The sequence below is a fragment of the Dipodomys spectabilis genome, unplaced genomic scaffold (genome assembly GCF_019054845.1).
Source record: "Dipodomys spectabilis isolate Male_0828 unplaced genomic scaffold, ASM1905484v1 ptg000003l, whole genome shotgun sequence".
Lineage (NCBI taxonomy): Eukaryota > Metazoa > Chordata > Mammalia > Rodentia > Heteromyidae > Dipodomys > Dipodomys spectabilis.
The window spans coordinates 15,348,915-15,371,729 of record NW_024870680.1 but is presented as its reverse complement, the minus strand read 5'-3'; the positions used below and the strand labels follow the sequence as shown (position 1 = coordinate 15,371,729).

The 22,815-nt window shown below is 48.3% G+C and overlaps 1 protein-coding gene across 3 annotated transcripts in view; it reads left to right on the top strand.

Moving 5' to 3' along the window:
- The first annotated feature begins 1,237 nt into the window (after positions 1-1,237).
- The window catches only part of P2ry6 (pyrimidinergic receptor P2Y6), a 40,039-nt gene continuing 18,461 nt past the window's right edge, over positions 1,238-22,815 (top strand). Inside the window, exons 1-3 of one of the 3 annotated variants that reach the window (XR_006149043.1) lie at positions 1,238-1,363; positions 20,871-20,984; positions 21,602-21,812. The gene's annotated coding sequence lies outside the window, so the exon portion shown is untranslated. Of the gene's footprint in view, positions 1,364-3,153; positions 3,273-20,870; positions 20,985-21,601; positions 21,813-22,815 lie in introns of those variants that run through there. The other 2 variants (XM_042690503.1, XM_042690496.1) reach the window with 2 other exon arrangements.

Below are 22,815 nucleotides of genomic sequence, written 5' to 3'. Positions count from 1 at the left end.
TCCCAACTACCAGAGTTGTTTTTGTTTTTTTTTAAATACTGAGTTTATCACTATTTTCCTGTGGCAGCAGAGGGGGCAAGTCCTTCAAGAAGGGTGAAAGTAAAGGGACCTCTGAGTAGTTCAGCCTAAGACTGTCCCCCGACCTTCCCCTGGTGGCGCCTCCCTCTTCCTCCGGGTCTCTGCTTAGTTGTCCCTTCCTCTGGGAAGCCTCCCTGGATCTCCAGCGTTCTCACTGTAATGTACCATCTCGTCCTTCATTTTTCCTTCTTAGTGAGTCCTACATGTGCAGTTGCAGTTTGTGTTAAGTTATGGGAATGTTTAACCAGCGTGCTGAGAGATGTCTGAGGAATATAGGTTGGTGAGGAGGGGTGTGTTCAGAGATGAGAACTTGGAGGTCACTGTCTACCAGCACGGGCTTAGAATATAACAGGAGAGAAGAGAAGGAAGGAGACTGACAATCAGAAGACCTGCTAACCTGGAGGAATATGTATTATAGGACATGCATTATGTCATCCAGATATTTACCATTCCTAACAGTGCCCCCAACTCCACCACTATCTTTAGTCTCAGGTCCCACTAGCTCTGTGACCTGAACACAAGCCCATGTCCCTTGGGCCTCAGTTTCCCAATCTGCAAAATGGATGGGTAGCACCAAGCTGTGAGCCCCCAGAAGCAGTGCACCACGTGGAAAATGCTGTAAAGCCACACCTCCAGTATACTTGGGCCCTGGAGTCAGACTGCCTAGCTCCAAATCTCAGGCCTCACACTTCCCAGCTGTGTGATCCTGGACAAAGCATTTCATTTCTCTGTGCCTCTGCTTCCCCATTTGTAACATAAGGGTCATGACACCCCTGGAATTACTCTGAGAATTACATAAGATAATGCATTAAAATAAAAACAGATAAAATGATTAGCACACGCCCAGCTTAATCCCTACCCTTCGCCATCTCAGAATTGTAAAAATACCACACTAATTCCAAGAGGGAAACTGAGGCCAGGGAAGGGAAGGAGTCTCAAGGGAATTGGGACTAGAATCCAGCGGTGGCTTCCAGTCCTGCCCTAGGATCCATGGGCCTGCAGCCTGCAGCCTCTTCCTCTCTCGTATCACCGCCTCCTGTCCCCCGGGGGAGGAGGGGGGCCGGGCAGCCAGCCCGGTCCTGCCTGGGCGGGACTCCAGCGCGGGTGCTAAGGCGACTCCTCCCGCCCTCCTGCCAGTTTGGTTCTCCCAGCTCCGGGCACTAGACACACTTGGGACCGCAGCCTAAGGGGACGCACGCGGCCCCTCACTCCACGCGGCCCCTCACTCCGTCACTCCTGTACTCAGTTTGCTGGTTCCTCTTCCAGCTGCGCCCATGCAGAGCAGGTGAGGGAAGTGCGCACCCGCGCACCCGCGGCAGGGATTCAAGGGACTGGGGTGCCGGGCCCAGGCGTGGGGTACAGAGTCCTCTAGTCCCCTCCAGACCCATGGAGGGTCCTGGTGACATTCCCGATGGTGACTCCCAGGAAGGTGTGGGCGACGTGGACGGTGGATGCGATTACTGTGAGAGATGGGGTAGTGGTGTGTGCCAGCGTGCCAGTGCGCCACGTGCGGCCAAGGGATTGTGGATTGTGCTTGTCTGCAAGCGTGTGTGTGTGGGGGTACTTATCTATACAGCGGGGAGTGACTTTGCCAGGGTGACCCAGGGTTCTACACACAGGAACCCGTGGTAGTATGGGGCGCTGCCTGTGTGTTGTTCCATGGTGAGGTGTGGGGCTTGTGCGGCTCATCTGTGGTCCCTGTGTTGCACTGAGCGAGATGATGGAGGTGAGGAGCATGTGTGCAGCAGAGCTGCCACAGAAAGCTGCCAGGACCCAGGATGGCTCTCACCTTCCACCCAGCAGCTTTGAGGGCTTGGGTGAGCTCAAGTTGGATCTGGGTGGAGAAAATATAACCAGAGAGCCCAGGCATAGTACTCTCTCTCTCTCTCCCCCCCCCCCTCTCTCACACAGACACACACACATGTGCATCCCAGAGAAGCCTTTCTGAAGACTCTATTATTTTGTATGCATGTGTTCCAGTACTAGGACATAAATTCAGGGTCTTGGACTTTCACTTGCCTTTCTTGTTCATAACTAGCACTCTACCACTTGAGTCACACCTCCAGTCTAGCATTTTGCTGGTTAAGTAGAGACATAATCTTAAGGTCTTTTCTTCCATGGCTGGCTTCCATCCTCAGATCTCAGCCTCCAGAGTAGCTAGGATATGCAGGCATGAACCATCTGAGTCTGATTTGGAGTTTCAGTATTTTTTTTGGGGGGGGGGAGTCCAGTCATAGGGCCTGAACTCTGGGCCTGGGCGCTGTCCCTCAACTCTTCAGCTCAAGGCTAGCGCTGTACCACTTGAGCCACAGCGTCACTTCCGGCTTTTTTTCTTTTTGCCTATGTGGTGCTAAGGAATAGAACCCAGGGCCTCATGCATGCAAGGCAAACGCTCTACCACTGAGCCACCTTCCCAGCCCAGTCTTTTTTTTTTTTTTTTTAATCTTCAGGATTCCCCGTGGCTTTCACATTCCTCTCTGTAATATTTTTGCATTTTATTTACATGCAAAAATATTGCTGTGGTAAATTACCATCCAGTGCGTAGACTCAAGGCCTAGTGGTACACTGATCTATCTTGTGTTATAGGGACCCCTGCCAGTCCCTCAAACTGAGTTGCAGAGAATAGAATTCCCTAGCACATGGCTGCATGGCTAGGTGGACACTGTGTTGCTTAGTGACAGACAGTCAGAGAAGAGGCAAGAGAGCTGGGCTTCTGAAGAGGACCCCTGACTGTCAATAAGGTGCTCATCTCTACTAGACTTCAAGTATCCCAGGGGACTAGGGAAGGGGCTGCCATCACTGGCTGCCATCCAGGATGGTCAAGGTGGCTGTGACATCCTAGTGTGGTTCAGACCCCGCTCTGGTACTTCCCAGGGCTGGGAGTGAAGAAGTCCCTCTGTGTCTCAGTTCCTTCCTTTGTAGAATGGGCATGTCAAAGGATTTACCTTAGAGGGTTATGATGACTTCCTGGGCTTGGCGGTCTCTGGCATGTAAAAATTATTTAACTGTGGGGAGAGTGAGGGAGAGCCTACATGGATGTGGGTCCCTTACACCTTAGGACCTCATTTCTCACAGAGCTGGCAAGTGGAAATCTGAGAGCCTCCCACTGGGCTACCTGTCCCAAGAAATGTGTCACTATTGCATTCTCAGTGGCTCTGTGACAACTGGAAGGATGAAGTTGGACAGGGAAAATGGTAAGTCTCCAGCAAAGCCAGGGTGGAGCGTGGGAGAGCAATGAGGGGGGAATGCAGGGCAGCCTGGGCCTTGGAGGGGGGGTGCTATTTGTCCTGATAACCATCAAGGGGACACACGTGGGCACGCATGTGTGTGTGCATACACACGCACACGTGCACACACACACACACACTTGAACCACACTTGGGTTTATGAACTGTCAAAGGCTAGGGCTGGGATCTCTCTGCTTGAATGAGGAACGTCAAGATGAGCAAGATGTGAAATGTTTGGTCTCTGGACCAAGAAGTCCCAGGAGGGCAAGAGAGAACTTGGAGTTGAGCTGCAGGCCCAAGAAGGCAGGAGACCCCTCAGGCTAAGCTTTGTTTCTGAGGTTTCAATGTTTGTGTTGGCAGAGCAAAAGCCCCTATTCCTGGTGACTTTATTGGGTCAGTTTAGCGAAGGTGCCTGGAGGCCTCAGAGGACAAGGGGACATAAAAGGCAGTACTGGAGCTGTGGAAACAGTGGAGGGGAGGGTGCCTAAATATATCTCTATATATTTCCTATGGCAGCGTGCTGTGATGGGGAGAGGGAGGCTTGGTGGAGCAGGGTCTACCATTGTCCTTGCTGTCCATTGTCACTAGGCAAGAGTGCTTCTGCCCTCTGAGGCTCTGAACGCTGCTTGTTGAGTCTGAAGGATGGAGGATGAATTCCTACAGGCCAGAAAGGGTCTTGCCCAGGCCTGACACACTAACTTCTTTGGTATTGGCTATTAAGAAGGGAGAATCAAGTAACGGCGTCATTCCCAGCCCTGATTTCTTTTGATCTACAATTCTGGTCATAATTGTTTATGACTCTAGTACTGGCCCTAAAACTCTCCAGCAAGTCAAACATTCTAAAAGTCTATAATCCAAAGTCCAATCTTCTACTGTAGTCCAACTGCAACATTCCCTCATTTCTGCCCAAATGCTCAAGGATTTGGACCCTGACTTTGGCAACCTGATCCCTTCAAGTTTATAAACTACTAAGGAAGATATAATTGGCAGAATTATTTGAGGAGTTTCAGGAAAGGTCCTTTCACCTTCAGCCAGACTGGGGTAAAACAAAGTCCCTGGAAAAAATGGCTATGTGCTCCAGGGGTAGTGACACTGAGCGCACTCCTCCTGTGAAGAAGTACAGGTGGTTACAGTAGCTGGTGGGTCTCAGGGAAGAGTTGGCCCCAGAAAGGAAAAGGTTCAAATCCTAGAATATAGGCACCTCTCAAGATAAGGGAATAGTAGGGTCCTGGTTACCTACAAGTATTATTGAGAGGAAGCTTTTTCCCCCAATTTAAAAAATTATCTTTAAGTAGTTGTACAAAGGGTTTCAATTCAACCTGTCAGTTCATGAGTACAATGTATCTTGATCAGTGCTACCCTTTCCATCATTCTCCCCGCTCTCTCCCAATATTAAGAGGAAACTTGAACCTTTTTTTGGTGATACTGGAGTTTGAACTCAGGAACTTGTGCTTGCGAGGCGAGTGCTCTTGCCATTTGAGCCATGCATCAAGAGGAAAGAGAAAGAACAAGAAACAGTATTGAAAAGACCTTGAAAGGCAAGCCACATTCTAAGACACCCTCCTCTTAAGACAGGCAGCTGTAAGTGCAGGCAGACTTGAATTTAACCAGGGCTATAGCCAGCTTTAAGAACATGATTTTGAATATACCCCTTCCTTTCTCTCGACCCCACTTTCCTTACCCAGAAAACCGATATGCAGGACCAAAATGGCTTGCCCGCTTCTCCCACACTGAGGAATTCAGGAGTGCAGTGATTGCCTGGTCCACAGACCATAGCAGAATGAGTGACTAGTGAGTGAATGAATGATCTGATGAGTAGAGGTGAAGATACTACAAATCGAGTAATGATTATGATCTTCCTCCTCACCCCTCTCCAGACTCAACATGAGAAGTTGATCTCAGAACTAAAAGCCTAGAGGGCTTATCCTCTGGGACAGCCCAGGACTGATGTAGACTTTACATGGAGGCAGGAACTCTCTGTGCATTACCTCCCACCCAGCACCACTTAGGCCAACCAGCCCAGCCCTGAATAGGAAGGAGCTATAGCTTCAGGGGAAGCTGGGGTGGCAGGAAGGAGCCCCCAAAGGTGATAAAGGGGTTGATATGGGGTGACATGGGAGTGACCCACATTTAAGCAGGCATTAGGATGGATGAGAAGCACTCGTTTATCAGGCCTCCAAAGAGGGAAGCTGTGCTGTGCTCAGTCCTCCTTGTGTGTTTTCTGTCCTCACAGCCACTAAGGCAGGAGGGCACATCTAAGTTTCTTCCTTTATTTCCTCCGTTTAGTTACCAAATCCCACTGTACCTTCCCCTCCTCCCTCCAATATCTCTCCACTAGGCCCTTGGTCTCCACTCCTGGAATCTCAGCCCAGCTCTGGAATCCTCCTTAGCCTCCTCTTCTCCCCTTAAGGGCTTCCCCAGTACTGACCTGTCTGCTCTCTTCCTTCCTCACAGCCATCCCATGGCTCCCGGTTACTCTGGGGAAGCTTCATCTCTCCAATTCCCAAGTGTCCAGGGCACATCCAGGAGACCCTGGTCAACCTCTCCAGCCACTTATGGCTCTGGATCCATGCATACCTTACTCTTGCTCTTTCCTTCCTTCTTCTCTGCCTCTTAGCAGGAATGGTACCCCCAGCCCTGGCCCTTATGACCCTTGTGAGCTTGGTTATGCTGTAGGCACAGCTCAGGCCCCTCCCAGACATATCAGAAATCCCTGGGGTTCCTGTGTATCACAGGTATCTTCCCTCAGCCCTGTGAGGGAGTCACAGCTGTCTCCCCACCACCTCTTTTCACTGTGGCTCCGCCTCCATTTCCCTGAACATGGTTGATCTTGGCCTTACCAGAGGGTTGGAGAGCAAGGACAACATACAAGCTCACGAGAGGCAAAATCAGTTTTAATGAGGGGCTTCACCCACACACACACCCAGGGGCACTATTCTGCCCATTCTCTAGTTCTTCCCTGAACTCCTACTAACTTCCAGGTTGAAGGTTCCCCTTCATCACCCCATCTCCCTATATCATCATCCCTGGGGAGTCTCATCACCCTATCATCCCTGTCCCAGTGCCCAGCACCTCAGCCAGAAGGAGGAAAGCACAATGCCCTCGTACCATCCACAACAGCTAGTTCCGAAGAAGACAGCCTTGCACCTCTGCAAAACACCTGACTCTGCTGTCCTCATTCCACGGAGGCAAGGCCAAAAGATGATGTCTCCTCCACAGTGCTCTGCTCCCCAAGGGAGTGAAACACAAAGGCCAAAGCAGGCTTGGCGAAGATAGCATTTTCATCATGTTCTTGAGAGTGTTCTTAGGCTCAGTCAAAGCTTCTAGCCCATCTCTCTCTCTCTCTTTCTCTCTCTCTCTCTCTTTTTCACACACACACACACACACGTGCACGCACACATGCGCGTGCACACATGCATCATGTGCACGGCCCTAATGGTGTATCGCTTGTGTGTGGGATCTATACAGGAGGCTCTGAAAGATCATTAGCCTTGTTCTTTTCTGGTGCCCTGTGGTGGTCTCTTTGCTTGTGTCTCTCTTATCTTGAGTGGGAGCCCCTGGAATGCCAGAATCACAACATAGTTTTAACCTGTTATATGTGTCCATGTCTTCAGTGTAGTCTGAACACAGTTGGTGCTTGTTAATGCTTTCTGATCTGGATTGCCCCACCCCCCTGCTCACTACACAGGGAAGATCAATCAGGATTATCCCTGTGATTGGATCCATTCCTCAGGCAAATATTTGCCCCCTTCTTATCATAGAGAGAGAGCCATAAATCCTTCCTCTGCTCTTTTTTAGTTGGCTTCTAAGAGGCTTAGTCATCATCTTAGTCTTGGTTTTTGCACCTGTTTGTATTTATTTATTTCCTGCCCTTTCCCTAATAAGATCATGTGACATATTCAGCCATTATCTGAGCTGTCCAGTCCCTTGTGGACTGAGGTGTAAATTCTCAAGAAATCAATAGGAAAAGCCCAGTATTTCCTAAATTCCAGGGGTTCCACTTGCTTCTTGGATTTTCTCTGCTATCTCTTCTGCCACATTGTGTAGACATGGAGAAACTGCCTGCTACACCAGGCCGTGTACTGATTTAAAGTACTGAGTTCAAATCCTGATTTTGGTACTATTGGTTGTAAGAATATCAACAAGTTTCTTAACCACTAGGAGCCTTGATTCTCATTTGTAATATGGGATAACAGATGTACCTATCTTAGATGATGTAGGATGATAAGTTGAGCTAATCTTAGTGTTCAGAACAAACAGCTCCAGGGTCATGGTGAGAACTGTGCAAATGTTTGCCATGTGTAGGACCCACATTAATAGGCTGGGGCCCTCCCCAGCCAATCACTGGGAAGGTTTAATATCTGATCTCCTCAAACTCGGGTGAGTGCAGAAAATGTTGGAGATCTGATCAGCAGGTCAGGGTGGGGCTCTCAAACACTTCCACTTCCATGTGATGTCAGTGCTCCAGGTGCAGAGTTCACACCTCAGTCCCTCTGAAAGGTTAAGTGGGGCTGGGCCAGGAGTGGAGGAGCCAGCCTGGTCTCCTTGCTGCCATGTCTTTGCCATGAGCAGAACTGGCAATGAGAACCTAGGTTCTCTTATCACCAGCACCCAGAAGACCCCAGCATGGGGTGAAGGGATGGAGGGTTGAGGCTTGAGGATGTGGACAGGACCCTCTGCCTGGAAATGGCCCTGATCCTGCTAGGACTCCTACTAGCCCATCTTATGCCCTTTCGGAGCCACTAGTCTGAAGCCACATTTTGAGTTTGTGGCAACTGGGCCTTGCAGCTGATTGTGTACAATGGAGGCTATACTCCCAACAGGACTTCTACCTGCTTTGAGTATCCTGGGCTGTGTAAGATGAGAGGAAGTGGAGGGGTGGGGCAGGCAACAAACTGCCAGATGGGAACACTCCTAACTTCTCTGGGAAGCAGCAGGAGGCCTGGCATTTGTCTAAGGATTCTGCTAGTCTCTTTCTATCTCTTTAGAGGTTCTGGAAGTTTCTCCCATGCACCTTGTGGCTGAGCGAAGCTCTAATGCTGGGGAGATGGGTGCAGATGGTGTGTGGTGTGTATCGGTGTGTGGTGTGGATCAATGTGTGGAGGTCTGGGCGTGTTGGGCAAGCCTCAGTGTGGTGACATTTGGGCACAGACTCTTAGCTTGTGTCTAGGTGGCTAGGCCCCTCTGTGGGTTTTTTTTTTTTTTGAGAGAAAGACAGAGACAGAGAGAGAGAGAGATGCTAAACTCAAGGCCTCATACTCTTACTTGGCTTTTTTGCTTAAGGCTGGTGTTCTACCACTTGGACCACACCTCTACTTTCAGATTTTTGGTGGCTAATTGGAGATAAAAGTCTCTCAGATGTATCTGCTTTGAACCTTGATCCTCAGACTTCAGCCTCCTGTGTAGCTAGGATTACAGGTATGAGCCAATGGAGCTTGGCTCCTTCTGCACTTTTCTGTGATGGTCAACAGCTGGCTTCAGACCCTGGCCTCCCCTCTCTGAGAATACCAGTCAGCTTGCTGCCTGTTGGGCTCTGGTCTAGAGGAAATATGTCTCCTCCTGCACACTGGGGGCCAGGAGTCACCTATTTCGGATGGAGGGCTGAAGGTAGTGTGGCCTCTCTCCACTGTAGGAAGCAGCAAGGGGCCAGTGGGGCCTGGGATACACACCAGACCATTTTTGCCAGTGGCTGATTGCAGGTCATAGGCTGGTCTCAGCCCTCGTCCTCTGTGAGGGAAAGTGCTCGAGTCTACAGAGGGTGAGTGGGGCTCAGGAAGTGAGAGACCCACCAAATGAGGTGCTAGTATGAACAGTGAGCCCAGCTCCACTTGGAGGGGACCCTGAGACGGCAGGCAGTGGCTGCTAGGGGCAGGATCTTGGGAGGCCAGGTTATAAGGGTGGCCTAGCTGGTATGGAGTATCATCTCCATGACACTTGACTTACGGCTACAGATGCCCTGGGGATCCTGCTGCAGACTTGGGGAAGGGAAGTGGCTGAGGAGGGATCTGAGGACAGTCCATGGGATCTGAGGACAGTGGGGCTTTGACCTTGAGCACCCCTCCCCCTTTCCCTAGAGCCTACACCCAGTGCTGAGCTGGGAGGATCCAGTTAATCCACTAAGCCTTCCTCCTCCTCTTATATAACTGCTTTTGTTGTGGGAAAAATCAGGAGCCTGCAATGCCCAAGAACAACACAAATCTCTCATGGTATCCAGGCTGACCTGGGGTTGTGGTAAGGATTGTAGGCTGGGGAAACACAGCCTATGCACTGGAGTGACTGGTGTACATGACACAGGCAGAGAAGCAGCCATGGACAACGTGCAGGAGCAAAAGTGTGTCCCAGAGCCAAAGTGTAGACATCCTGTGCGCATCATGCTTGACAGCCACCCCAACAGTACACCTCAGAAATAGCTATGGCTGACAAGCCTCTGCACCTTCATGTGCACGGACCATTTGAGGACCTGACCCTCAGCTACTGGGGGACTAATACCTCTTCCTCCCAAGCCTGCCAGTCTGTCCTTCTCCTGTCTTTCTCCCCTCACCTCATCTCAATGACAGAAGAGGGGTCTTCCTGTGAAAGCCTAGTTGGGACTAGAGGGGATTTTGTCTTTTCTGAAGTGGACCTTCCATTATTTCCTTCTGGGCCATGAGCCCATACTAGGAGTTTTCTAGAACTCTAAAATATAGAGAGGGGACTAGCTTTCAGCCTCACCTATAACAACTTTGTAATCTGATGGCACTTAAAAGTGGCAAACTGCCTTCTTACCAGTATCCTGTACATTCTTCATGACACCCTTTGCTTCTTCTATTTGACAGATGAGGAAACTGAGGCCCAGGGAGGGATGAGAACTGCTTGAGGCCACAGCAAATTAAGAATTAAGCTGGTCAATGGCATACAATACCTGAAATCCTAGCGATTTAGGAGGCTGGGATCTGAGGATCACAGTTCAAAGCCAGCCCCAGCAGAAAAGTCTGTGAGACTCTTATCTCCAATAAACCAGCAAGATGCTACAAATGGAGGCATCGCTCAAATGGTAGAGCATCAGACTTGAGCAAAAGAGGCAAGAGTGTGAGACTCTGTGTTCAAAACCTGGTAATTTGTTACATGCGCGCGCGTGCGCGCATGTGCACACACACACACACACACACACAGAATTGACCAAACCACCTTGAGCCTAGATTAGGAGAAAATGCTTAGAGGATGAGAATTCAGAGTGGCTCAGATTCCAGAAGATGGGGTGTCTAGGACAACCAAGTTGTCTCCACATAGGAATACTCCCCACCTTACCTGGTGCTCTCTGAGGTACTCAGCTGTGAGGCTCAACTTTGTGTACATGCTAGAAAAGGAACATGAGAATACCTCTGCCTTGGTATGCAATTCAAACAAGCTCATGTTCCCTGTCTGGGCTCAGTGCTCTTCTCTCCACAATGGGGTACCAAGGTTTCACTAGGTTCCCAGGACCCAGAGCAGAAGGCAGACTCATGATGCTCCAAACCAAACCCAGGGCAATCCTGAGCTGCTGCTGTATTGGACAAGCCCTGCTTCAGTCCCGGCCCTGCGGCTGAGATTCTGTAAAAGCTGGGTCAAACACAGAGCTGGGGCTCCAAGGCTGGGGCAGAGTTTCCTCCAGGCTGAGTGGGCTTCTCTTGAGAGGGACAGGAAGTAGTGTGAGGAGGGAGGGATTTAGCAAGTCCAGATGGGGCCTGTCTCACTGATGGGAGGTTTAACTCTTATCATTATCTGTTCTGCTATTTGTTATATTTGTTTTTATTTTTCTTCTGAGACTAAGACTCAAACTTAGTATCTGCCACTTTCTTTCGCTCACTGGCTGTCACTCTACCACCTGAGCCAGGTCTCCAACCTCATGTTCTTTGTTAACAAGTAAATTCATCTCTTCTGCTAGAATGCAGGCTAGAACCTCCAGACCAAGGACTTTGGGGCCTTTTAGGTAGTGTTGACCACCTTAAGACAGCAGATGCCCAGTGAGTAAAGGTAAAGAAAGGGAGAGGAAGCGATAGAAAGATCTGGCCGGCTAGCCCATCTGCCCATGAGGATACCCCAGCTGCCTTCTCTTCTTCTGGAATAAGCTCAAGAATGGATTGGGGCTGAAGAAGGCTCAGCCCTGCCCTCCGTCTGAGGGTGATTTGGACCTTCAGAAGGTGTCTGGACCCACAAGGTTGGAGCCATAGACAGAGCCATTCATGCTGATATCTTAGTTTTTTCCCACTGGCTGAGGAAAGAAAGCTTAATTGTCCCTTGTGCCAGTGATGAATTGGATCAAGGCTCAGTTCTGACTTAAGAGAGGCCAGAAGAGGGCTGGGGTGAGGGCAATGGGCATCAGGTATATGCCATCCCTCTGCCAGGCCTTGGACCTTAAAATATCTCCTCCTTTCATTCTCCCAGCAGCCAACCCATGCCTAAGGGTGCCCATCTTTGGGTGCACACAGTTACAGGGATCAGTGATTCATTCCCAGCTGGGTAGGGACTGAGTCAGCCTTGGTGTTAGGCACTTGAGTAGCAAAGGTCCAGGCCCTGCCTTTGGGAGCTGAGGGCTGCTAGAAGTCACTTCCCCTCCTGGGAGAAGTTTCTTCATCTGCCGCCTCTCAGACTTCTGGGCGAAGCAGTCTGTGGCACAGGAGCCCACAACAGTGGGGGGCTGCTCCCGGGCTCTACATCTATCCTAGCACTCACAGTTGGCAAGTGGGGAGCCAGGGGTGAGTTTGCCAGTCCGCTGCCTGGACACCGCCCTCATCTGGCAGCTTCTTCCTTCCCTTTGGCTTGGGTTTGAAGCTTGCAGGTTGCATAGCATGGCAGTGTGAGGCCCACAGGACAGGAAAGGAGGGGGGGGGGGGGACGCGGGGACTGGGCTGTGCCTCAGTGGATGAGTGGAATAGTGAGATGGGGTTTGAAGCCCCATGGGTCTGAGTTTGAGTCCTGAACACCACAAGGCACATTTCCTCTCTGAGCCTGAGTTTCTTCTTCTTCGCAATAGTCTCTACTGAGAATTTGAAAGCTTACAGGTAAAAGGCAGAAGTGGGTCCCTCAGGGGATGGAGGCTGGGCTGAATGCTCGGGGCTTCCGGGGACATGGGCAGGGCAGGAAGGACAATGTAACACAGCCTGGAGCTGACCCCATGTGAACAGGAGGAAACCAAGTCTCAGAGTCTAGATATGACGATTTTTTTTTTTTTTTTTTTTTGGTCAGTCATGGGGCCTGGGTGGCATCCCTCAGCTCTTCAGCTCAAGGCTAGTGCTCTACCACTTGAGCCACAGTGCCACTTCCAGCTTTTTCTGTTTATGTGGTGCTGAGGAATCGAACCCAGAGCCTCGTGCATGGGAGGCAAGCACTCTACCATGGACCCACCTTCCCAGCCTGAGGGATGACTTTTTATGAGAGGGCAAAGCAATGTTGCCATTGGACTCTCTGCTGACCATTGGGCAGAGACCTGCAGGCTGAAGACCCAGCACTCGGCCCTGGCCTCCTGAAGTTATGTGGGATTCACATCTCTTGTCCACTCTAGAGTGGCTGTTTGCTGACTCGGAGGAAATTTGATACCCTCAATACTGTATCAAATGAGATTTAAAAATAGAGAAGATACTTTATCAACTAAGGACCATTGTTCACTTACATGTTCATGCAAGCCCTTGGTGTGTATGTGTAAGAATGTGCAGCATGTGAGAGTGTGCACACCTGTGTGCACAGGTGTGCCTGGCTGTGCTTGCTCCAGGACTGAGTGAGTGAAGTGATTCATTCCATACTACCCAAGACCCCGAATGAGTCTTCTCCTTTTTTTTTTTTTCTTCTTTTGGTTTTGTTTTGTTTTGTGCTGAGCTAAAACTTAGGGCCTAGGCCAATGTCTCTTAGCTTTGGTTTCACTCAAGGCTGGTGCTCTACCACTTGAGCCACAGCTCCATTTCCAGTTTTATGGTGGTTCATTGGAGATAGGTGTCTTATGGACTGTCCTGCCAAGGATGGCTTTGAACTTCAACCCTCAGATCTCAGCCTCCTGAGTAGCTAGGATTACAGGTGTGAGCCACTGGTGGCCCAATCTGATTCTCTTTTTAAAAATTCTTACTTTTTTTTTTCATTTCCTCACTATTTGTTAGTTTACCAGAAAAGGAGGGGCCACCTGGCCAGAAACTAATAATTGTGTGTGAGCCTGTTCTCTGTCTCATCCTGTGACTGTCCCTGGAGACCACTGCCCAGGGCCCTGGCACTGCCCAGGCACAGGGCCAGGAGCCTGCAGGGTTTTCCTCTGTGTAGACCACACGCCTCTGCTTTTTCCTCTGAGGCTCTACACTGGCAGTTTTCATTTGCATTATTATCCTGTTGAGTTGTTTTGGGTTTGTTTGTTTGCTTTTGTCAGTCATGGGGGTTGAACTGTGGGTCTAGGCGCTGTCCCTGAGCTCTTCAGCTCAAGGTGAACACTCTACCATTTGAGCCACAGTGCCACTTCTGGTTTTCTGGTGGTTCATTGGAGATAAGAGTCTTATGGACTTTCCTGCCTGGGTTGGCTTTGAACTGCAATCCTCAGGTCTCAGCCTCCTGAGTAGCTAGGATTACAGGCGTGAGCCACCATGTGCCTGGCATTGGATTGTTTTTTGTTTTTTTGTTTTGTTTTGTTTGTTTTGTTAAATAATACTGGAGTTTTGAACTCAACCCCTTGTATTTGCTAAGCAGGTGCTCTACCATTTCAGCCATGCCCACAGCACTTTTGGCTTTATTTATTTTTTTCAGTAAGTTCTAGATTTTTATCCTCCTGTTTATACTTCCTACAAATCTGGGAGGACAGGAGAGTACCACCAAGACCAGCTTATTGTTGGAGATAGAGCTCATTAAGTTTTTACCTGAACTAGCCTTGAACCTCTATCCTCTCAATCTTTGCCTCCTCAGGAGCTGGGACATGAGCCACCATGCCCAGCCTCCTATTGCCTCATCATAATATCCCAATATCCTCCAGAGAAGCTACCATCTTTCCCCTTTCTTAGGCAAGGAAATGAAGTCTCAGTGAGACACAATGGTTCTCCCAAAGCAGCAGTACTGAGATTTCAACGCCTAACTCTACAACTTGGTTGTTTACTGTGGCTGAAGTGTATAAGTGCTAGCTGGTGAGCCCAATGAACAGATGAATAAAAACACAAATGAGTAAGTCACTCACTGAATATTGAGGCAAAAAGAGGTTAAGCAATAGCAGCCACAGCTACAGGTATGGAGCATCTGCCTAAAACTCTAAACCCAGACCCAGACTATAGCTCTAAGCTGGGCTTTCCTGACTCCTAGAGAAAGGAGTCAGGAGAACCTGGTGACAGGTGGCCATTCTAGCAGAGGCCACTCAAGATTCTCAGGAAGCTGAGGCTCCAGGCCCCTGATGTACTGCACCCCACTAGGGGCCCTCCAGCCATTTCCCCATTTGTCTCTGAAGCAGGTTTCTATTTTGGTTTGGTGATCTGTAGGCTCAGGCTCAAAACTCTTCCATTCTCACTGCTATGGGGTCTAGTTTGTGCCAGTGCTATGGCCCAGGCATGTGGAGATGTATCCCTGCTCCTCCTGAGCAGGCCCTGTCATTAGCAGCTCTGTGGGCACCTGTCACAATGCATGTCAATCTGAAGAGGTGGCCCAGACTCAATCCATGACCTCTGTGTCCAGACAGGTATTGGACACTGGGTCCAGGAACTGAGAAATATTGTTTCCTTTAGGACCTCATAGACTGGGGGAAAACCAAGATGCAAGAAGTCTTCAGTAATGAGACAAAGCCAAGCAGCCTGACACTCAGAGCACCCCTGCTTTGATGGCCTAGGATGGAGTAGCAGCTGTTCTGTGGCCCCCCCATGAGGCAGATCTCTGCTCGGGATAAGGGAAATGTTAGTTCTATGGAGTCAGATGAATAGGAAGTAGTTATTTAAATGAGCCCACAGTTCCTGAGTGCCTTGTGCCTCTTATTCAGGGGTCATAAGAAGGAAAGGAGGGGATTCTACCCTTAGGGGAGAGAGTCAGTCTCAAAATTCAGAGTTGGGCTTAGAGCCAGGCACTAGCATTTGTGGGAAGTATGACCTCAGACAAGTTATTGACCTCTTGGAATTTCTGTCTGGAAAATGTAATAATAATACCTACCTTACCAGCTGCTCATAAAGTAGGTAAAATAAGGTCATGTGTATATTATTGCTTGTAAGTTCTGAGGAAATCTAATTCACTCCCCTCTGTACCCTGAGCACCCTGCCTCTGATGGCAGAGAAAGTTCCTTGAGCCACTACCAGCCTGATAGTTGAAGCAAGAGCCAAGACTGGAAAAAATGATAGAATTTACCCAACAGAGTCATCAACACTTGACATTATGCTGCCAGTGTCACATCTGAGGGCCTGGCCTTGGTTCCCACCAGGCTTCTGAGGTAGACTGACCACACCACAGAACAGAAGAGAGGCTGATGCCTGGCATCCACAGGTCTTCTGTAAAAACGTTACTGGGGTGAAGCAGCTAATAGCTGAGGTATGAAACACCTCAAAGCAGGAAATTTCCCCTCCCAGCCAGTGAGAGTCACTGGTGAGATATTTTTGTTGTTTTGTTTTCTTGATTTTTTGGGTTTTGTTTCTTGGGGGGTGTTTTCAGCTGTTGTTTTGTTTGTTTGTTTTGAGACATGGTATCAGTAAGTAACCCAAGCTGGCCTAGAACTCATTATATAGACTAGATTGGTCTCAAAAATCACAATACTCCTGTTTCTGGTTGTGTAACAGGTATGAACCACCATACCTAGCTTCACTGCTAAAATTTATTGCTTTGTGCCTGGCTCACACAAAGGCTTTGTTATAGATTTATCTGAGTTAATACTGGAACTCATATTTAGTAAGTAGAGACACTGATACTGTTAAACAACTGGCTCAAGGTTATGAAGCTAATAGAAGTATTAAAAACAGAGAAGAGATTTGAATATAGGACTACCTATCCCCTGAAACCCAGAATTCTCTCACTCTCTCTCCCTCCCTCCTCCCTCCCTGCCTCTCTCTCTCTCCCTCTCTCTCCCTTTCTCTTCCCCCCCTCCCTTTCTCATGCTGATATTGGGGCTTAAACTCATAGTTGATGCTATACTGTTTGAGAAACACCTCCAGTTCCAGTTTTTAGTTGGTTAATTAGAGATAAGAGTCTCTTGAAGTTGTCTACCTGGGCTGGCTGTAAACCATGATTCTCAGCTCTCAGCCTCCTGAGTAGTTAGGATGATCAGAACTCTCTGGTTCTAAGGGGTACTTGTTTCACAAAAGATATCAGGTTTCAGAGCAGAAACACATCCAATAAAATGGCAAAAACAAGGATGATAATATGCACACACAAAAGACTGATTAGGGAAATGCAAGTCAAAACCACAATATCCCACTGCAATACCCAGCAGGTTGGCTATAAACAATTTTTTTAAATGTTGACAAGGACGTGGAGAAATTGGAGTTCTCAGGCTTCTGGGGAGATGATGAAATTGTATAACCACTTTGTTTTGTGTTTTTGTATTTTAGGGGCATTAGAGATTGAACCCAGGGCCTGGAATGCTAGTCAAGTATCTATTTCTTGAGCCACATCCCCAACCCTTTTTGCTCTAGTTATTTTTTCAGGAAGAGACTGGCAGTGTTTGTGTGGGCTGGCCTGGGCCACAATTCTCCTTATTCCTCCACTGTAGCTAGGATAAGGGTACATACTGTCAAGATTTTTGGCTGAAATGAGTTCTTGCTAACTTTTTGCCTGAACTTGCCTTAACTCATGATGCTCTGCTTCTGTTTCCTGAGTAGCTTGGATTATAACTATGTGCTACCACATCCGTCTTAAGCAGCCACTTTGGGATACAATTTAGTAGTTCCTCAAAAAGTTAAACTTAGAATTGCCATATGACCCAGTAGTTCTGCTCCTCAGTTTATACCCCCCAAAAGCGAAAACCTGCAGCATCAAAACTTGTACACAAGCCTGGTGCTGGTGGCTCACGCCTGTCATCCTAGCTACTCAAGAGGCTGAGATTTGAGGATCATGGTTCAAAGGCAGCCTGGGCAGGAAAATCCATGAAAACCAGAAGTGGCACTGTGGCTCAAGTGGTGGAACACTAGCCTTGAGCTGAAGAGCTCATCTCATGGAGGAAGGAAAGCAAAGAGAAGAGGCGGGAAAGAGACCCAAGTTCCAACACAACCCTTCAAGGGCACATCCCAAATGATCTCCTTCTTCTAACTAGGCTCTAAAATTTGCACCACTTACAAATAATGCCTTCAGTTAGGGACAAGACTTTAATGCACAAAACCTCGGAGCATGTTTAGCATCCAAAGTGTAACAATAGATATTCTACAGAAAGTTGAAACCAACATTGGTCCTGTGGTAGGTAAGAAGGAAAACTCAACCAAGTTTCTTGGCATCTGAAGTAGTTTGTTTATTTGTTTCTTTCTTTCTTTCTTTCTTTCTTTCTTTTGGTCAGTCGTGAGGCCTGAGCTCTGGGCCTGGGCACTATCTCTCAGCTCTTCAGCTCAAGGCTAGCGCTCTACCACTTGAGCCTCAGCCCCACTTCCGGCTTTTTCTGCTTATGTGGTGCTGAGGAATCAAACCGAGGGCCAAGCACTCTACCACTGAGCCACTTCCCAGCCCCCTGGCATCTGAAGTGAAAAGGGAGAAGCACCCTCCAAAGGATATGGGTTCTTAGAGAAACCAGTTCTTTAGAGGCTTAGGAGGCTAGTTCAAGCCCTAGTACTAGCATAAAAACTTTACCCAGTAAACAATTCCCCATTCTCTTGATACCTGGCAACCACCTTCTATTTCCCATCTCTCTGAATTTGTCTCTTCCACGTACATCTTGTAACTGGAATTATTCAGTATCTATCTTTTGCTGTATAGCTTATTTCATATTTCCAATGTTTATTTGTAAGATAGCATGCTACCAGAATTTCATTCCTTTTTAAGGTTGAATAACAATATATTGTGTGTATATCACATTCTATTTCTCCATTCTTCTGTCAATAGATATTTGGGTAGTTTCTACCTTTTGGCTATTGTGAAAACTACTGTTTTGAACATTGCTGTGTAAATATCTGTTCGAGTCCTTGCTTTTAATTCCTTTGATTGGAATTCTAGAAGTAGTAATTCTGTGGTTTTATTTTGTAGTACTGACTCTGAAGCTTACATTGTGGCACTAGCTAGGCTGGTACTCTACAGCCTGAGCCACTCCATCAGATGGTTATTGATTTTTCAAATTGGTTACCTTTCGTTGTTGGAAAAATTAGCAATCTATCCAGGCAGTGGTGGCTCACATCTATAATCCTAACTACTCAGGTGGCTGAGATCTGAGGATTGTGGTTCAAAGCCAGCCTGGGCAGGAAAGTCCATGAGATTCTTATCTGCCAATGAACTGCCAGAGAAACTGGAAGTGGTGTTGTGGCTCAAGTGGTAGAGTGCTAGCTTTGAGCTGAAGAGGTCAGGAACAGAGCCCAAGCCTAGAGTTCAAGCCCCACAACTGATTCCTCCCACCAAAAAAAATAGTAATCTACTTGGGTACTAACCCCTCATATGAGACATATGATTTTCAAGTATTAGTTCATATGTCTTTTCACTTTGATGATAATGTCCTTTGATGCACAAAAGTTTTAATTTTTATGAAATCGAATTTATTTTGTTGTTGCCTGTATTTTGTTGTCATAGTGGTCAGGGTTGAGTTTTTGTTGTTTTTGAGGGTTTTTGTCAGTTGTCAGGCTTGAACTAAGGATTTGATTACCATCCCTGATTTCCTTTTTGCTCGAAGCTAGAGCACTTCCCTTTTGAGCCACTTCTAGTTTTCTGGTGGTTAATTGGAGATAAGAGTCTCACAAACTTTCCTGCCCTGGCTAGCTTACAGCCTTGATCCTTAGATCTCAGCTTCCATAGTAGCTAAGATTACAGGCTTAAGCCATCAGCTAAGGGCTATTTTGATTACAGATGTTAAATGCTATTAGCTTAGGCAAGAAAAAGCATATCAGCTTCTGCGAATACAGATCCAAGATAGACCTACATCTGACATTGACCTCCTCCAACCATTAGAGTGATACCATCACTATCTCCTTTTGTATCTTTTCTCTTGACCTTCTGCTGGGTTCCTCACTTACATTCCATCTCAGTTAAGTACTTCCCATAAGTACCAAGCTCCAATAGTCCTCACATCTAATAATCTAGGAGAAAAAATTAAAAACTCTTTTCACCAATTCCACCAAAATTTCTGAGACAAACTCAAATTGGTTTTCCCAGGACCAATCACTGGTGAGAGGGTCTAGATTGATGTTCTGATTTGTCAAATCTGGATTAGATGACCACCTTGAATGAAAGAGGATCAAAAAAAAAAACTTAAGACAGGTAACCACTCATCCTAAGAAAGACTATGGGACTCAGCCAGGGTCAAGATGCTCTGCTTCAAAGGACATCTCCCACTTTGGCTTTCCATGAAAGGCCTGAGAGAGGTAAAGAGAATACTTCTGATGTCTGTGAAGATTTCTTGGAGGTGGTAATGAAATAGTCAAGCGTTCATGCAGGCCAAAGGCATTTCTAGCAGAATGAACAGTGAGGATAGAAGCTGCGTGAGGCCTTGGAAGGTGGTAAGCGGAGCTAAGCATTGCCAGTATACTGGCAACTATGGTTGGAAAAGAGTCATGATTGTAAGACAATAATTGAATACTGACTGCATGCCAGAAGTGCATGGACCCCTTCCATCCTCATAAGGATCCTGTGAGGTAGGACTGGGTATTATCTCCACCTTCAACCTCAGCTGAGGAAAAAATGGCACAGAGAGGTTTCCCCAAGATGGCACAGGGAGGAGGTGGGCTACTGGGCAATAAGCCCAGAATCACATTTTTAGCCACTATAGTACCCAAGGCTGACTTGCAGGACCATCCCTCCCTGCCTGGACTCTTTCAGACTCAGTCACAGACCCAGGTATTTGTCCCTGTCCAATGAACTCCTGCAGGCAGGACCTGGTTGTCCTCTGTCATTGAGTTTTCAGTGGGAGTCTTCTAGCTGTAGATGTTAGGAGAGGGCAGGCCAGGGTCAGAAACTGTGCCAACCAGAGAGCAAACAAGATCACAGCTGGTCCCAGGAACTGAAAGTAGATCCGGGCCTGGCAGGTTGCGTGCAAGGGGCAGAGTGTGTTCTAAGAACAAAGAGATCCTTATACACTGGTTTGTCTTTGTCCTTTTTTTTTTTTTTTTTTGGTCCGGTAGTGGGGCCTGAACTCTGGGCCTGGGCGCTGTCCCTCAGCTCTTCAGCTCAAGGCTAGCGCTCTACCACTTGAGCCACAGCGCCACTTCTGGCTTTTTTCTTTTTTCTTATGTGGTGCTGAGGAATCAAACCCAGGGCCTCAGGCATGCAAGGCAAGCGCTCTACCACTGAGCCACCTTCCCAGCCCGTTTTGCCTTTATCCTTATATACTGGAAAACGAAGGAGAGTTTTGAAAGGGAAGTGATGAGATCAGATTTCTCCTGAGCAGAAGCCCTGGAGGCTACAGAAAGGGGATGGACTGGCATACAAGATGGGAACGTAAGCAGAACATGGTGGTGAGTGTAAGCAACAGTGATTGTTCCATTTTCCCACCAGGAAAAGAACAGTGAGCCAGCCTTACTCCTCCAGCCTGCCCAGCAGGGATTGAAGTATTAGGTTTTTAAAGAAGAGGTGGCCGAGTAAGAACCACGCCACGCAAATGGTATTCAGGTAAGGGGTAGGTTTATTCATTGTTCTGGCTGGCACCAGGCCATGTTGGCACTCCATGGGTCTGGGAAAGGCCTGGAAAAGAGGGCATCTGGCCCTGAGCTAGGCCTTATCTAGGGTAGGGGCAGGGAAAGGTGTGGCCACATTGAATCCAGATGTGACCTCAGCAGATGCAGATGAGACCTCTTCCAGGTGTGCCAGTTGCCTAGGTAACACAAGTACTGGGCGGAGACTTCCCTGGGAGGAGGGTGGAGTCTGCTCATCAGCCAGGAGCAGACCTTACATGAAGGACAGCAGGTCCCTGACTTCTTTAAACAGTAACCGTGTCTACCGTATCATCCTGTATGCTTTCTCAACCCATTCCCACCCTGGGTAGGATCTGGTTCAAGAAGGAGAGCAAATACTCAATCTTAGTCAATTCTGCAAGCTCAGAAGTCTAGAGTTAGGATTCCCTACCTTGAGAGCCTGGGAACCTGAGTACCAGGGCACAGGCTAGCTGAGCTATACACTAGTTCCCTCAGGCAGGAAGGAGCCTGGCCTCCTCCACCCAGGAAGAGACCAGCCCAGCTCCTCAGTATCCTGGAGCAGATGGCACATGATTCCTTCCTGTTTTATCACAGGCTAGAATGGAAGAGAAGTACCCCTTGGGGACAGTGCTGGGCACAAGGGCCAGTAGGAGGGCAGACACTGATCTCATTGGAACTCCACCCTGCAGCAGCTGAGTGACCTTAGGATTCGTGAATCCAGTTGCCTTGACACTCCCAATATCTGTGCCTGAATGGATGTCCTACCCCAGGGCCAAATGCCTCTGTTGTATTGCCAAGAAGTGTGAATAAAAAGAGCTTTAATGTCCCCGCATCCTTGGTCTAATATGCAAGGGCTTGTGAGCATCTGGCAGGTGAAGAGAGTCATCTTCAGACTCTTCCAAGCCCCCAGCCATCTGAGCCTGGCCTTGCAGCCTCAGGAGAGGAAGGCCAGACAGTAGCATTGAGCTTGAGCATGGGACAGGGACATGGAGTCTTCCCAGCAGACACACTAAGGGCCCCAACATCATCTTGTCTACTCGGAGCCTCAGCTTCCCATCTGTGACCTGCAGGCTGGAATTGTGCATTTGTGACTTCCCTGTCCATTCTGTGTTTCTAATAGAAAGGGTTTGCAGAAGAGTGAGCTGAGGGAGGAGACTGCTATGAATCTGGCATTCAAGGCACCTAACTTAGTCCTACAATCAGCTGGTCCCAAAGTCTCCCTGCCCATATCCAGGGTTCCACTTCAGGCTCCAAAATGGAGCCTCTGTCTTGGACTCTACACACAGCCTCCTAATTCCCAAATTTGATGTGCCCTGCCCTGCTTTAGAAACTGTCAAGGGCTTGCCTAACCTGACACCTACAATGTAAGGGCCAAATTCACAGCCCAGGAGTTAGGGAAATGGGTCTGGTAACTCCCTTCAAGCTCTCCCTCTGCCACGCCCTTCAGTACCTGAAGACAAAACTCTTGCAGTTGCCCCAGCCCTCACATCTCCAACAAGCCTCTGGACAGAACACCTTCTCCTTTCTTGTCCACCTCCATCAAAACATCATTTCTTCCAGAGAGCTTTTCTTGATATCCCAGGCAGGAATAGGGGCCTCTTCTGTTTTCCTGGGGACTACTGGGCCTCCATCTTCACCTATCTTTCTCACCAGCTGGGAGATCCTCAAAGGAAAGAACCCAGATTCCTGAGAAATCCTTACATACTCGGGAAGAGACTCCCTGTAAATGCACATGAAATGAGTACATGTAGAACAGAGAAAAAGAAATGAATGAGTAAAGGTTGCAAAGGAGGACATTTCTCACGAGT